The following is a 17,526-nucleotide window of genomic DNA, read 5'->3' as shown; positions in this document are numbered from 1 at the left end:
AGGACTGGAATTTCTTGTTTCTTGGTCCAATCCTAGTGATTTTTCTGTCTTCTTAGTGGTTCTCTGAACAGTGTATTCACTCCACAGCAGAATTCAGGAAAACTTTCACCTGACAATATCCACATCAGTATTCTGATTAAAGAACCACTGTTTGTGGAGTCAGTCATAGTCGGCAACTTGGACTTTTTTTTTTTTTATCATGGCCTTAAATAAATTACTCAAAATGCAGCCTTCCAAAGCAAAGCAAAACCAAGCCCTAACTGCAAATAATGATATTCTACAACCTTGCAACCTCTGGTTATTTTCTATCTCCCAATAACTAAAGAGGCATAAGTTAGTTTCTTATAAGCTTTATAACTATAATTTGATAGAGATTAGTATGTATCCTGTTTATATGCATTTATTTTTATTGACCTTGATCCTATTGATCATAAAATCACCAATTATGTAATGTTTCTTCTGTGGATCCAAGTAATAAAAATGTCAGCAGGAACATACTGTTTAAAAAACATGAATCTTCTTTAATTTATATTGCCTGGTCTTTTGTTAATTCTACAAGGAATTTGAGCATCTCATTTTGTTCTGGAATTGCAGTAACATACCAATATCTCAGTGCCTCTGATCTCAAATTTATTCAGAATTGAGAAATCATCATGATATCATCTCTATTTCTAAATGTTACCTAATTTGTTGATTGAAAATGTTAAAAATATAGGAATTTTAGATATTATTTGATACATCTCTTCTAGTTTACAGATGAGAAAATTGATATCCATACAAAGCAAGTGACTTTTAGTGCTGTTTAAGTTTCAGAAATTATAGTTATTGTTGTATTTCACGCATACTATATCATTTAAAAAAGTACATTTCAAAATTAAAGCTTTCTTCTGTGATAACTTCCAATGATTTACTAAACACATTTTAGAATAAAATTACGTTTTGAGGCAAACCTTTTTGTAAAATGTAAAAGTATGTTATATAATTTACCTTGTTTCAAAATTTATATTTATAAACTATCTGCATTTTTGTTAAGGCTATTTTGAGGTACAAGCTATTAATTACTTTTTTACTTCATAGTTGATAAGTCAAATATTTTAAAATATGTGCAATTATTTACATGTATAAGTGTTCTCAAGGTTACTTTCTCTAAAATATATATTCATATATAATGAAAAATAATTATATATGTATATCTATACACACAACACATATACACACAATGGTTCTGGTTAGGACATATTCCTAGGTCATGAACAAAATTTAAAAAATGTTCAAAAAACCTGCAGGAAAGAGTTTCATCATTTAATTGTGGAAAACTGATAAGGGAATAGCTCTGATTATCAGAGGTCCAAATTAACAAGAATTAGATCACAGAACTAATTATGATGGGAAAATAGTTATTACTTTTCTGTGTTCCTCTATGAAGAAAGACACGTTACATTAAAACATTCCCTTGATGCTTTGTGAAGTATAATTCAACACACACACACACACACACACTCCCAAACTCCTTTAATTCTTTGAGCAGAATACTATTCAGATTTCCTTCAAACCATAGGCAGCTCTGTTTGACAAGTTCTAACAGAACTCAGTCAAGGTGAAATCCAGCCAGCTTTTGCTGCTAACAATGTGTTCATACAGCATATGATGTGTGTCTGTTCAGGCTGCTTCTCGTTCCTGTCTCAGAATAAAAAAGGAGTGCTGCTTTCCTGGGGTATGCCATTTGAGAAAGAAAGTAACCTAACACTAACTGCAGGCGGGGTCAGAGTGATGTAACAGGAAGCTCTGATGTTTCCCTTCTGCTGCTGAGCACATACAATGTGACAACCCTTCCAGTCCACTCAGAACAACACTCTCTCCAGCAGTGTCACCTCCTGCCTGAGGATCACCAAGCTCTGCTAACTGGACCTCACCCTGCCTGCAGGATCATATTGCAAGGCTTTCACCCTTCCCCACCTTGCCTGGGGGTACATTTCTTCTGCGGAATCTCAGAAAATCAAATTCCATCCTAAGAATAGTTCACCAAGAATTTCCTTAGGAGCTGTTCTGGGTAAGTGCATTATTCAAAATAAATATATTTATTCAGAGTAGTATTCTCAAGTCGTTTGACAATGTTTTTACTATAGAACTCAGCTAGTAACATTAAAATTATGTTTAAACAATTTACATTTATTTCATGTGTTAAAACAATGACAGTATATCTCCCCAAGATGTACACAATACCTGTTACTACTAGATAATATTAGGTACAGTGCTACTCTAGAAAATAAATTTGGGAAGTAATAAAACATCTAAATGTATTTAAAGGCATACTTCTGAACAAATATCTTAATCAGGGAACAATGCCTTTTAAAATTAGCTCTATTAGCCAAGCTTAAATTTTGACAGCTGGAAAACATTTTTCCCCCACAAGAGTCTTTAAACTTTCCATATAATCACTGTTTTAAAAAGGGGGGTGAGAAAATACTTATGGGGATCTTGGAGCCTCACTCACTCTGCTATTAAACACAATGGAGAATCTAAGGAAAAGTAACAACTTTGGATTTATTATATTTGCCTTCTACTTGCCTTCTACCTCTATTTACACATACATCTCGAACTACTGAACTAATGGAATTTTCATTGTTCGCTGTTGCCAGATGTGTTTAAATCTCTTTGACTAACCCTGAACTGTTTCCGCTGTGTTGGATCATGGGGTGGGCAACAAAGGAAAAAAAACTAAGGTTGAGAAAATGTTGGTATTTCTATATTAACTCTAATTTCAAAGCTTTTTATAGCTAAGAAGTAATAGAATGTATTGCTTCCATTTGTCTGATAACCTTCTGCAAGTTTTTTTTGGGAGGGTGTGATATTGAGATAACAAAGAAAATCGCAAAGATTTCCCAATTGGGTATATCAGATTGTTCAAGAGAAATTAAAGTGTGTTTAAAAAAAAGTAATTTCCAGGATAGAACTTACTGAAATGTTGAGATGAAACATCTGTTAATGCTTCTTTCAACAGTACAAACAATTGGACAGTTTCAGAAACGAGTGTCTAGTTTATAAGATGTTCGTATAGAGACATGACAAATTTATTGCTGAGGAAAATTAGATGTCAGATTTGGGTTCAAATTATATTGATTGACATAATTTTAGTATATTTTCATACCCAAATGAAATTATAATCTGCAAAATGTCTTTCCATGGAGAAATTCTGTACTTATTCATCCATAATCAGGCACATTAACAGTGGACCACCAACTCATTCTCAGTAATTCCTTTATAAGTTTCTACTCAATTCTTCCATATATTTCTCCAAATAATGGAAACTTCAATTAAGTCTTGTTTTTGTGATTCTTTAAAAAATATTATGGCTGCTTTCCTATCTCCTGTCATTCATTAATTGTACTAAGTTCCTTGACACATTTGTGGAAATGGATATTGTTTTTGAATGTAACTTTGTAAATAGCCATTAGATAATTAGGGGAGGAAATGGAAAGAACACATTAAATGCCGAACCCAATGTCATGGGGTAGTAACAAAACCTAAAAATAGCAGTTCTTTTAGCTTATTTTCTTAGAAGGAGAATTACATTAAATTAATATCATATTTTATAATAAGAAACTTCCTCAAATTCTCTAATCTCTAGTTGCTAACCAAAACCCCACAATTTTCTTGAATAGCTTATTTTTGGTAATAATTATAATGATTTATAATTTTTATTTTCAAGTAATAGTGTGGAATATTCAGGAATGAATATTGTGGATCTTTTCGCAAAGGCTTGTTATTTGAGAAAATCATTGAAAATTTGAAATAAGAATTCATATTATTATATTCTGCAGTTTGCTTTCTTTAATTGTAAGGAACTATCAGAGCACTGACACATGCTTCCAGCCATAAAGAATTAATTTATGTTTCTGGATGATATTACCCTATAAGATCATAAAATGAATGCACAGAATCTAATGTCAGTTCTAAATATGTAAGACAAACTATAGAATTGAGAAATTACATGGGTAATGTGAGCTAAAATATGTTTTACCTGCAATATTTGGTTGTCTTTAAGAATATGCTTTTGGTTATTGCTACAAGTCTCCTCTTCCCCAGCATATCTTGGCACATGCCAAAATATAATTTTGTTAGATAAAATATGTACACTTTTAGCATACATAAGATCTTTCATTCACTTGGAAAAAAATGAATAACAAAATATTATAAAGAAATCAGACTTGGGTCTGTAATTTTAAGACTATGTTAAATGAATGGCCAAGGTGTATATACTTTTCTCATTGGTGATGCCTAGGATATAGTGAACTTTAAATTGCGTCAACACCTAGCATACATATGAGAACCTTCACATTCACTTGTACAGAGTCTATCATTCTTTTACGCATAACAGATATTTACTTCCGTAAAAAATTCAAATAATATCAGAACAAGACGTTTACTTTATAAGCTCTATGTTAGCATGGAAAAATTATTTGATAAACATGTATAATCTAATCAAAATTCAGTTACTAGTATTATTACGTATTTCTAATTTAGATTATATCTGTAACAATTTTAGCAATATTTTGTTTCCAACCTTTAACTCCATAGTTAAAATTTGAGAGTTACTTAATTTTTAAGACTTGCCTTAGTGATTGCTATAGAACAATTAACAAAATACTTTAAAGATCAAAATATGCATTTACTATACAAAACTTGTTTATGTATGACATTGAACACAGCTTGAAAAAAAGAATTCTGTTTTTAGAGATACCATGATAATAGTCAACATTTCAGAAAACAAATATATTTAAAGAACATTATTTGAAGTCATTGATTTCATTCCTTATCTTTGTTTACGATTCAGAGAAGCTTTTAACCCATAAACATAAGCTATATCATTGCAATGGTGTTAAAGACAGACACTCAAAGAGTCAAACTTGCAGCATCTGTTAGTTCTTGACTTAATCAGACTTTCAGAGAATGAACTTAAGATGGAAAGTCAGTATATGCTTATTTAAAAGATTTGTCTGTGTCTGGTTCTGAAGTCTAGGGATGTACTATATAAATGTCTATAATTTCTTAGGAAAATTTTCCTTTTCTACCAAATTACTACTACCATGTTGCTGTTGCACTATTAAATTTAGGAAATTCTCTCATTTAATACCAGAAAATGCTCTGATGCAGTTAAATGGAAAATAAAAGTTTACCAGAGACACAGGGTCTGCCTACTAATGCCATATCTCACACACTTTCCCGTTTATTCACATGGACAACCATGCCTCCCAAATTCTTTCATCAATCCATAGTTATGCAACTCAAAGTAACTGGATAGTTTTCATACCTTAATTTTAGTTTATCTACTTATAAGTTGGTTAATAATTTTGAAGATATATAGACTTAACTAGTATAAAATTGCATAATATAGAATACATTTAATTGTAAAATTTGGAATATAAATATTGATCTAGTGTGATTTAAGGAAAAAGAACATATGATTAGATATATGATAATTAAATCAACAAAACCCATTTAAATAATAATATATTCTTTTATACATACTATTGTCATTCCAGCTTAAACAACTTAAACTTTCCATCCTCAATAAATCCAGATTATTATCTTTTCATATCTAATTTGAGTTACAATATTGTTCATTAAATTAGATTAAATTAAGTAATATGTATTTTTCATATTTGAGTAACTTAAAATCAAATTGTTTTTAACTTTAATGTTATTTACAAAAAATTAATAAATGGATTTTAAAGGCCCAATAAAAGTCTTCTTAATATTAAAAAATAAAATGAAATCATTGTCTGTGACAGAGTTAGGTTCTATGATTATTAGGTTGCTGGTATTATTATCAAATAAGTTGCAAATACTTTACCAGAACATATTTCTTCCTTTTTTCCCCTTAAATTTCTTTACTTAAAAAAGACAGTATCATGCAAAACTAACACAACAATATATTATCACTTGCAAAAATGGTCAAAGGGGTATATTTACTTTTAAATATAAATCGTTTTAATCCTTTTCTTCCTTCATGGTTTAGTTAAATGCATCATATGCTTTCTACCTTACAACCAATTAATAGGACCAAAACTCAACCCAATAGAAATCTAAATAAACAATTAACCAACCCAACCCTGTGGTATTAAGGTTTTATACCTTATTGCAGTTGTTGGATGGAGCCAATATGAGAAATCTTACCTGTCAATATGGAACATATTTTTTAAATAAAAAATTTTAATATGGGATAAACTTGTGTATAAATCTGTCATTATTTCTCTATTCTGGCTTAGGTAACTCAGACCCGATTGTGCTTCTCATAAATCATAGTGACAAGAACAAGTGGTATAGTGAAGTAGCAGCTAGAAGGTTTACAAGGTGTCTGTCCCTCTCCTTCCAGCCTAGTCAGTGGGGGGTCATTAGCATATCCATGAGCACACAGACTTGGTTTTCTCAATGGAAACTAAGTAAATTTGTCTTATATCCATGCACTGACTTGATACATTTTACAAATGAGTATTAGTTTGAACCCATAACCATTAGTTAACCTGACACCAATTATTATGCAGATATCTGTGCATGAACTTCAGTCTTGCTTCCCTTCCAAGGATAAATTGAAGGGAAAATTGGAACTTCGCTAAGTACAAGAGAAGAATAAATAATGTCATAGCAGAAAATAAGGAGGATTAAAACTCTGGGGAAAGAATGCCAGCAAAACAAAATTGTTGATCTTTTTTTCCTCAATTGTGTTCATTTCAAATATGAGGCAAAATAGGAGACTTGTTTTTATTAGACCTAACATTAGAGTAACAGGCTTAAATATTTTATTAATCAATTTACATATTTCTTTTAAAAATCATTTCAATGAAATTGTTTTGGTTTCAAATCTTTTTTTACGACATGACAGTAAACTTTATTAGCTAAGGCAAAAATACAGCTTTTGTAGTTGTGCTTTAGAAATTTAGATATAGTTGTTGTTTGAAGCAATTCCCTGGAATGGAGTATGTTTGAGACCACAATCATATCATATTTAGTAAAGACATTGCTACATTTTAAATGTGTTAAACACAATTTTATTAAAGTCCCGGTTAACTAAAATATCTTGGAATTGTCAGGTTTACTTGAGTAAATACATATATTTATTGTCAGGTTGCTTTGCTTTCTGATCCTTGACAATATAAGATGAGGATGTGTTATTGAATGAAGGAGGCATTGATGGGTTTTGTTGTTGTTTAATTGCTAAGTAGTGTCCAACTTTTGGAACTCATGGACTGTTGCCTACCAGGCTCCTCTGTCCATGGATTTCCCAGTCTAGAATATTAGAGTGGGTAGCCATGCCCTCCTCCAGGGAATCTTCGCAACCCAGGGATCCAAATGGAGTCTTCAGCATCAGCAGGCAGTTTCTTTACTGCTGCACCATCAGAGGAAGCCTTCATTATTGGATGGATCTATCTTAATATTCCTGTAGGAGAGTCGGCCTCCTTTGCTGCAACCTCTAACAGGAGGATCTGCCTTCCCTCCTGCAGCATTCCTTCCCAAGGTCAACAGAAGGTGAACCTGTGCACACTGCATTCATACACGAGCACCCTGTTTTAAAGGGTGGCTTGCTGCTACTGACTTAGGTAAATTCTTTGAGGGTTTGCTATGTGCCATAGACATTATTAATTACTAATGTATAAACTCCTTTAATCTTCCCTCAAAGCCCTGGAAATATTATCCTTGTTTGCATGTATGAAACTCATAAACTAAAGCACAGAGCTCCTAAGTAATGTGCCCAAGTTCATACAGTTATCAAGTGGCAAAACAAGGCCTTCAATCCTGACTCATGCTCTGAATAACTCTGCTTCCCTCTTCAATTGGTGATTGCTACCATGTCATCCCTAGTGCAAAGGGATGCTGTTCCTAGAATCTTAGCTTAAGTGTAGTTAGTTAGCTCAGTCTCTCAGTGTTGTCTGACTCTCCAACCCCATGGACTGCAGCATACCAGGCTTTCCTGTCCATCACCAAATCCTGGAGCTTACTTAAACTCATGTCAATTGAGTCAGTGTTGCCATCCAACCATCTCATCCTCTGTCATGCCCTTCACCTCCTGCCTTCAATCTTTCCCAAGGTCAGGGTCTTTTCAAATGAGTCAGCTCTTCACATCAGGTGGCCAAAGTATTGGAGTTTCAGCTTCAACATCAGTCCTTCCAATGAACACCCAGGACTGATTTCCTTTAGGATGGACTCGTTGGATCTACCTGCAGTCCAAGGGACTCTCAAGAGTCTTTACCAATACCACAGTTCAAAAGCATCAATTCTTTGGCCTTCAGCTTTCTTTATAGTTCAACTCTCACATCCATACATGACCACTGGAAAATCCATCTCCTTGACTAGATGGACCTTTGTTGACAAAGTAATGTCTCTGCTTATTAATATGCTGTCTAGGTTCCTTCCAAGGAGTAAGAGTCTTTTAATTTCATGGCTGCAGTCACCATCTGCAGTGATTTGGGAGCTCCAAAAAATAAAGTCAGCTACTGTTTCCACTGTTTCCCCATCTATTTGCCATGATGTGATGGGAATGATGCCATGATAATAGTTTTCTGAATGTTGAGCTTTAAGCCAACTTTTTCACTCTCCTCCTTCACTTTGATCAAGAGGCACTTTAGTTCTTCACTTTCTGCCATAAGGGTGGTGTCTTCTGCATATCTGAGGTTATTGATATTTCTCTGGTCAATTTTGATTCCAGCTTATGCTTCATCCAGCCTACCGTTTCTCATGATGTACTCTGCATATAAGTTAAATAAGCAGGGTGACAATATACAGCCTTGACGTACTCCTTTTCCTATTTGGACCCAGTCTGTTGTTCCATGTCCAGTTCTAACTGTTGCTTCCTGACCTGCATACAGATTTCTCAAGAGGCAGGTCAGGTGGTCTGGTATTCCCATCTCTTTAAGAAATGTCCACAGTTTGTTGTGATCCACACAGTCAAAGGCTTTGACATAGTCAATAAAGCAGAAATAGATGTTTTTCTGGAACTCTCTTGTTTTTTTGATGTTTCAGTGAATGTTGGCAATTTGATTTCTGGCTCCTCTGCCTTTTCTAAAACCAGTTTGAACATCTGGAAGTTCGCTGTTCACGTATTGCTGAAGCCTGGCTTGGAGAATTTTGAGCATTACTTTACTAGCATGTGAGATGAGTGCAGTTGTGTGGTAGTTTGAGCATTCTTTTGCATTGCCTTTCTTTGGGATTGGAATGAAAACTGACCTTTTCCAGTGCTGTGGCCACTGCTGAGTTTTCCAAATGTGCTGGCATATTGAGTGTAGCACTTTCACAGCATCATCTTTCAAGATTTGAAATAGCTCAACCAGAATTCCATCACCTCCACTAGCTTTGTTCATAGAGATGCTTTGTAAGGCCCAGTTGATTACACATTCCAGGATGTCTGGCTCTAGGTGAGTGATCACACCATAGTGAATATCTGACCATGAAGATCTTTTTTGTATAGTTCTTCTGTGTATTCTTGCCACCTCTTCTTAATATCTTCTGCTTCTGTTAGGTCCATACCATTTCTCTCCTTTATTGAGCCCATCTTTGCATGAAATGTTCCCTTGTTATCTCTAATTTTCTTGAAAATATCTCTAGTCTTTCCCAGTCTATTGTTTTCCTCTATTTCTTTTCTTTGATTGCTGAGGAAGGCTTTCTTATCTCTCCTTGCTATTCTTTGGAACTCTGCATTCAAATGGGTATATCTTTCCTTTTCTCCTTTGCTTTTTGCTTCTCTTCTTTTCACTGCTATTTGTAAGGCCTCCCCAGACAGCCATTTTGCTTTTTGCATTTCTTTTTCATGGGGATGGGCTTGATCCCTGTCTCCTGTACAATGTTACAAACCTCCATCCATAGTTCATCAGGTACTCTATCAGGTCTAGTCCCTTAAATCTATTTCTTACTTCCACTGTATAATCATAAGGAATTTGATGTAGGTCATACATGAATGGTCTAGTGGTTTTTCCACTTTCTTCAATTTCAGTCTGAATTTGGCAATAAGGAATTCATGATCTGAGCCAAAGTCAGCTTCCGGTCTTGTTTTTGTTGACTGTGTAGAGCTTCTCCATCTTTGGCTGCAAAGAATATAATCAGTCTGATTTCAGAGTTGACCATCTGGTTATGTCCATGTGTAGAATCTTCTCTTGTGTTGTTGGAAGAGGGTATTTGCTATGACCAGTGCGTTCTCTTGGCAAAACTCTATTAGCCTTTGCCCTGCTTCATTCTACACTCCAAGGCCAAATTTGCCAGTTATTCCAGGTATTTCTTGAGTTCCTACCTTTGCATTCCAGTCCTCTGTAATAAAAAGGACATCTTTTTTGGGTGTTAGTTCTAAAAGGTTGTAGATCTTCATAGAACCGTTCAACAGCTTCTTCAGCACTACTGGTTGGGGCACAGACTTGGATTACCATGATATTGAATGGTTTGCCTTGGAAATGAACAGAGATACTTCTGTTATTTCTGAGATTGCATCCAAGTACTGCATTTCAGACTCTTTTGTTGACCATGATGGCTACTCCATTTCTTCTAAGGGATTCCATGGACCTAATATTCTAGGTTCCTATGCAATATTGCTCTCTACAGCATCAGACCTACTTCCATCACCAGTCACATCCACAACTGGAGTGTTGTTTTTGCTGAGGCTTTGTCTCTTCATTCTTCATGGAGTTTTTTCTCCACTCATCTCCCATAGCATTTTGGACACCTACCAGCCTGGGGAATTCATCTTTCAGTGTCCTATCTTTTTGCCTTTTTATGCTGCTCATGGTATTCTCAAGGCAAGAATACTGAAGTGGTTTGCATTCCCTTCTCCAGTGGACCATGTTTTGTCAGAACTCTCCATCATGACCTGTCCATCTTGGGTGGCCCTACATGGCATGGCTCATAGCTTCACTGAGTTAGACAAGGCTAGGATCCATATGATAAGTTTGGTTAATTTTCTGTGACTGTGGTTTTCATTTTGTCTGCCCTCTAACGGAGAAGGATAAGAGACTTTTGGAAGCTTCCTGATGGGAGAGACTGACTGAGGGGGAAACTGGGCCTTGTTCTGATGGAGCCATGGTCCATAAATCTTGAATCCTATTTTTTGTTGATAGGCACAGCTGTGTTCCCTCCCTGTTGTTTGTCCCGAGGCCAAACTATGGTGGAGGTAATGAAGATAATGAGGAACTTCTTCAAAAAATCCCATGCAAGCACTGCCACACTCAGTACCTCTGACCCTATAGCAGGCCACTGTCAACCCATATTAAGTGTAGTGTGCACTTAAATTCTTTCAAAACAGTGATGGAGTAAATAACCTTAGCTTTCCAGGTTACTCCATGAGTTTAATTTTTTTTTTAATTTACCACCTTTATCAGTTGCAAAAAATAAAAAGCTACAATATCAGTTAAAATATGAGCCACATTACAGATGTGAAGCTTAATGGACTTTGGCTTTAGGTTACTCACGTATGAACCCAGACTTCACCACTACTTAATTCCCTTTTGTGTCAAATGGAAGTGATAATCATACTGCTTTAAAAGGTTTTGTTAGGAATCCAAGAAACATTCATTGAAAATGTTTAGCACAGCCCTTGGCACTTAGTAGGTATTCAACACATTTTAGTGCTCATCATAAATTTTTCGTGAACAAGAGGAAATAACTGAGGACATAACTTGTGTCTCTGCAAAAGCTTATTTCAATCACCTTACAGAGAATTAGAATACAGCCCCTTCATAGGATAGGGAGAGTGAACAGGAGTGATTTGTAATGTTTTTAGACTAATCACACTTTTGCAATCATATAATATATGCCAGAACTTAATAAAACTGACATTGCTAACCACCATTTCTACAAAGTTTGAGCACTTAAAAGGGATCTTCATGCTAATGATTTTAAATATATATTATATAGAAATTATTGTTTTTTTCTTTCTTTTACATATGAAGTCCAATGAAGGAAACAGTGTTCCCAAAATCAAATGGTCATCATTGACAAAGCTCTGGTTTTTACGTATGTCTACTGTGATCCTGAATCCTAACTATTTTGTTGAACTTCTGTGGATTATATTTTATTAGATCTATTATTACAAATGTTGCACAAAGTTGAATAACAATAATGATCCATCACATCCAAACAGTTTCTTCTAACTGAAGATAATACAAATAAATTTAATCACGTTACTTACGTGGACTTTGTGAAATATGCTACGTTAGATATAAATTTAGATGTCTGTCAAGAAATTTTTAGTTTTGACTACTTACAGAAACTCAAAATTTAAAGAACATTTAGAAAGATTAAATTAAACATCATTGTAGAACTCCAAGTTTCTGGTGGTTATTTATTTTTTTAAAAATGTCTTTATTGAAGGGCCTTTTATTGCTGTTTAATGGTACCCACTTTCTTATCTTATGTATTATATTTCAGAAATATGATAAAAGAATACCTGTACAATAAGATTGTTAACATTCATTTAGGTTTTAGTTTAAAATAATTTATTCTGTTTTTGAATATTATATGATATATAACCCACCTTGAGAATATAATGAAAACTACAAACTTTTTCTCCTGTACAAAACCAACTAATCTATATTCATAAGATAAAGGTCATAGAGGCTCACACTTTGCATATAGCTGTGTGAGTTTCAAGTGACCTCCCTTTTTGATGGATCCAGTAAGAGTTTTGGATCTCAGTTATGAAACTTGCTAATTAATTCAAATGACAACTTTTCTTCTAGAATGAAGTAAATTATATGTATATATTTTTCATATACCTCAGATACATTTATAAGTACCTACAAACTTAAAAAATGAGAAACCCAAACGGCCTATAAGATTATTTTCATCAACTAGAGCACAATGCTGCATGAAAAACTGCTCTGGGAAAAACTTCACAGCAGTAGAATCTGCAATTGGTAATTTTCTGTCTTCTCTCCCTTTTCCTTTCACTGTTTCTATACCTACACCTGCACCTGCCTAATCCTCACCCTTCTCTAAACCAAACACTCAGCAGCTACTTTCTGGCCGCAGATGGTCAAGTTCAATTCAGTTCAGTCGCTCAGTCGTGTCTTACTCTTTGCGACCCCATGAATCGCAGCACGCCAGGCCTCCCTGTTCATCACCATCTCCCAGAGTTCACTCAGACTCATGTCCATTGAGTCCGTGATGCCATTCAGCCATCTCATCCTCAGTCATCCCCTTCTCCTCCCAGTCTCTCCCAGCACCAGAGTCTTTTCCAATGAGTCAACTCTCCTCATGAGGTGGCCAAAGTACTGGAGTTTCAGCTTTAGCATCAGTCCTTCCAAAGAAATCCCAGGGTTGATCTCCTTCAGAATGGACTGGTTGGATCTCTTTGCAGTCCAAGGGACTCTCAGGAGTCTTCTCCAACACCACAGTTCAAAAGCATCAATTATTCGGTGATCAGCCTTCTTCTCTGTCCAACTCTCACATCCATACATGACCACTGGAAAAACCATAGCCTTGACTAGACGGACCTTTGTTGGCAAAGTAATGTCTCTGCTTTTGAATATACTATCTAGGTTGGTCATAACTTTTCCTCCAAGGAGTAAGCGTCTTTTAATTTCATAGCTGCAGTCACAATCTGCAGTGATTTTGGAGCCCCAAAAAATAAAGTCTGACACTGTTTCCACTGTTTCCCCATCTATTTCCCATGAAGTGATGGGACCAGATGCCGTGATCTTCGTTTTCTGAATGTTGAGCTTTAAGCCAACTTTTTCACTCTCCTCTTTCACTTTCATCAAGAGGATTTTTAGCTCCTCTTCACTTTCTGCCATGAGGGTGGTGTCATCTGCATATCTGAGGTAATTGATATTTCTCCCGGCAATCTTCATTCCAGCTTGTGTTTCTTCCAGTCCAGAGTTTCTCATGATGTACTCTGCATATAAGTTAAATAAGCAGGGTGACAATATACAGCATTGACTCACTCCTTTTCCTATTTGGACCCAGTCTGTTGTTCCATGTCCAGTTCTAACTGTTGCTTCCTGACCTGCATACAGATTTCTCAAGAGGTAGGTCAGGTGGTCTGGTATTCCCATCTCTTTCAGAATTTTCCACAGTTTATTGTGATCCAATAAAGGCTTTGGCATAGTCAATAAAGCAGAAATAGATGTTTTTCTGGAACTCTCTTACTTTTTCCATGATCCAGTGGATGTTGGCAATTTGATCTCTGGTTCCTCTGCCTTTTCTACAACCAGCTTGAACATCAGGAAGTTCACGGTTCATGTATTGCTGAAGCCTGGCTTGGAGAATTTTGAGAATTACTTTACTAGCATGTGAGATGAGTGCAATTGTGTGGTAGTTTGAGCATTCTTCAAGAGAAGCATGGAAAAAAATCTTGAAGAAAATTTTTTTCTTCTTTAGGAAACCTCAATATTTACTCTTAAAGCCTTCAAATGATTGGAAGGCTTTATCACATACATTATCAAGGGTCATCTGCTTTACTTAAAATTGACTGATGGTAGATGTTAATCACATCTACAAAATAGCTTCACAGCAACATCTAGATTAGCTGTGATTAGTTGTTTGATGGGCACCATAGCCTAGCCAAGTTAACACATAAAATAACCATAATAACTACTTAGGGGGATTCATCTGTATTTGCTCTTTTTTCTCCATAATGATTTATATTTTTAAATTTGGAAAGTTCTTCAAAAATTCCTTCTGGAATGATAACTGGAACTATAGTGAATTTGCTAGTTATATTGACAAGAACTGACATCTTAATGCCATCCAACCATGAGCATGGTACATATTCTCTAGTTATTCAGGACTTTCTCTAGAAGGATGATAGGGGCAGTCTGCTGTGGTTTAAATGTATGTTGAGGATATATTTAAGGGAAATATAATACATATTATTATAATATGAAAATATTTTTATTATAAATGGGGGACATTAAAGAGATATGACATGATACAAAGTTTCCACATTTTAAGAAAAAGGAACATACCCATAGGACCTTCCCAAATTGCTCTTCCTTTTATCAAGTTAAAATATGTTCTCACTGCAATGTATTTTATTTGGGGAAATTTCTGTTCACACCAGAATTTAATCTGGTCAGAGGATAGCTGTGGTTTAACTCAGTGACTGTGCCATTATTGCTATTAAGGGTGCTAAGCTTAAACAGCATGATCTTCAGTTTTGCAAGCATCCATGATATGCCAGGCCCTATGTTAGAGGTTAAAGGTGAGCAAGACAAGACCCAGGGTCTGGACAACATCAGCTCCACTTCAGCACAGTGTAAGGCAGCACTGACTAAAGAACCTATTAACTCTTAATCTGTACTGCTGACTGTCACTCCATTTTTCATCTTGTCCCAAGATCAGGACCGATGCTCTAACTAGGATGTTTTCTAAAATGATCAAAGCTGATGAGTCAGATACATTCTGACATATATTTATGAGTCAGACTTCTATAATTCTGACTCTGCATATATTTATTACATTTAAGAAACCCTGGATTATAGATTAGAAGAAAAAACCCTGAAATAAGGGATAATCTAATGAATTCTACTTGGCTCACAATTGTATGTGCTTTGATATTCTGAAATATTTTCTTACTGCTCTGATGTAACTTTGACATTTTAAATTTTAACAGAAAGATTTCCTTGCATCTAAATCCACCCAAACTATCATGGTTGTGTAACAGAAATTGTTCATTTTTTTTAAGCTAAAAAGAATGCGCTTAAAGAAAATGATATCACTAGGAATAAAGCTTTGAAGAATGTTTGGGCTCATTAATTTGAATAGGAAATTCTTCAAATGAGGTATAAACAAGGTTTAAGGTCTAAAGCAAACTGGCAGGGGTGAAATCCATAAAATAATTTTCCTAAATATTGTTTAATATTTTAATTAATTGAATTCTTCACATGAATTAACTTCGTTAATTATACAGGTAAAAAGGATTTCCCATACTGTGTTCCATGTTATCAGTTCAAAGATTATTAGAATTCTTACTAAGTCTTTTGATAATAAAATTAATATTTTTCCATATTTAATGAAGCAGATTCATCCTACTTCTTTCAAAATAAATATACCAAATCAAAGAGCTTATATTAGAGTTTTTGTGAAAGTTAGACATCCTTCAGAAATTCACTAATTGTGTAAATTTTCAGATTAACCCCGAAAGCTCAGTTTACAAAATTCTCAACTGTCACAAGTCTAGTACCATAAGAGATTATGTATTTAAGGCTACAAAAATCTCAATTTTCTCACTTATAGTACCATACAGACCATAAAAGACTACATGTTCAAACCTTTCAATGTTGCATGTAGTTTCTGATGCTAGAAGCCAGAATAAGATAAATAAATTTAGTTTAGGGGATCCAAACTTAGAAGCAGGAGATTCCAGCTCAGTGTGTCCTCAGAGGGTTTCATTAAGTGTAGCTATGATGTAGGTCTTGAAATAGCATGTGCTCTTTAAAAAAAAGTTAGATTTTTTACACTGAGACAACACCCTGCTCCTAATTACTCAAAACCATTAAATCATTTTTCCCACACACTGGTCCTTTTTTCTTCCACACATAGTTGCATAATTTTATTATCATGTGAGGGAAATAGTCTGTAAATGCAATATGTACGCTTTTCTATCTGGAGAGCTCTCACAGTATATCACTTCCAATTTGAATAACTCTTTGGAATTAACATTTGTGGTAAAAAAAAAAAACAAAAACACACAAAGATCAGGGACTTCCCTGGCAGTCCAGGGGTTAAGACACTTTATTTCCAATGTAGGGGGCACAGATTCAATCGCTGGTTGGGGAACTAAGATCCTTCAAGGCACATAGTGTGGCCAATAAATAAAACAAAGATCATTGTGTATCATATTACTTTATTGATATAAAATTGTAATAAAAATTAATGAAGAAATATTTATTTGAATGCATTAATTGAGTAACTTTCTATTAATGTTTATTATGCCTCCTGTTCTCTACTCTTCATTACATATGCATCATTATAGCACCTGAATATAAAAACAAAGCACTAATTGTTCTTATTTGTGGGCCTGGAGTCTGTATTTTAGTAGCTCTTTTTTTTTTTTTTTAATTGAGTCCTTTACCTCCAAACAAGTTGATTTCTTTGCTAGTACTTCTGATATCAACTGGTGTAAGTTTAAGGGAAGGTCAACACATTATTTAAGATAAGATTAAATTGTATCTGAGTTTCTTTTATGGAGCAGAGAATACTTTTCCCTCAGATACCCATATGCCTAAGTCTGTCTCCTCCCTGTAGTCTTTGCTCAGATAAAAGCTGTTCTTTGGGGCTTAAGCTAATCACTATTTAAAATAAACCAACAACTATACCTACACCCCTTCCCCAGTGGCTCAGATGGTAAAGAATCTGCCTGCAATACAGAAGACTGGGATTCAGTCCCTCGGTCTGGAAGATCCCCTGGAGGAGGGCATGGCAACTCACTCCAGTATTTTTGCCTGAAGAATCCCATGGACATGAGCCTGTGGGCTACAATCCATGGGTTCCCAAAGAGTTGGACAGGAGTGAGTGACTGACGCTACAACACTGCATACCACTACA

The 17,526-nt window shown here is 35.0% G+C and overlaps 1 protein-coding gene across 3 annotated transcripts in view; it reads left to right on the top strand.

Moving 5' to 3' along the window:
- The window catches only part of CALCRL (calcitonin receptor like receptor), a 127,498-nt gene continuing 111,728 nt past the window's right edge, over positions 1,757-17,526 (top strand). For all 3 annotated transcript variants that reach the window (XM_005675875.3, XM_005675874.3, XM_005675873.3), the window contains exon 1: positions 1,757-2,050. The gene's annotated coding sequence lies outside the window, so the exon portion shown is untranslated. The remainder of the gene's footprint in view (positions 2,051-17,526) is intronic.

The sequence above is a fragment of the Capra hircus genome, chromosome 2, assembly GCF_001704415.2.
Source record: "Capra hircus breed San Clemente chromosome 2, ASM170441v1, whole genome shotgun sequence".
NCBI classification, from domain to species: Eukaryota; Metazoa; Chordata; class Mammalia; order Artiodactyla; family Bovidae; genus Capra; species Capra hircus.
This window is presented reverse-complemented; position numbering and strand designations above follow the sequence as displayed.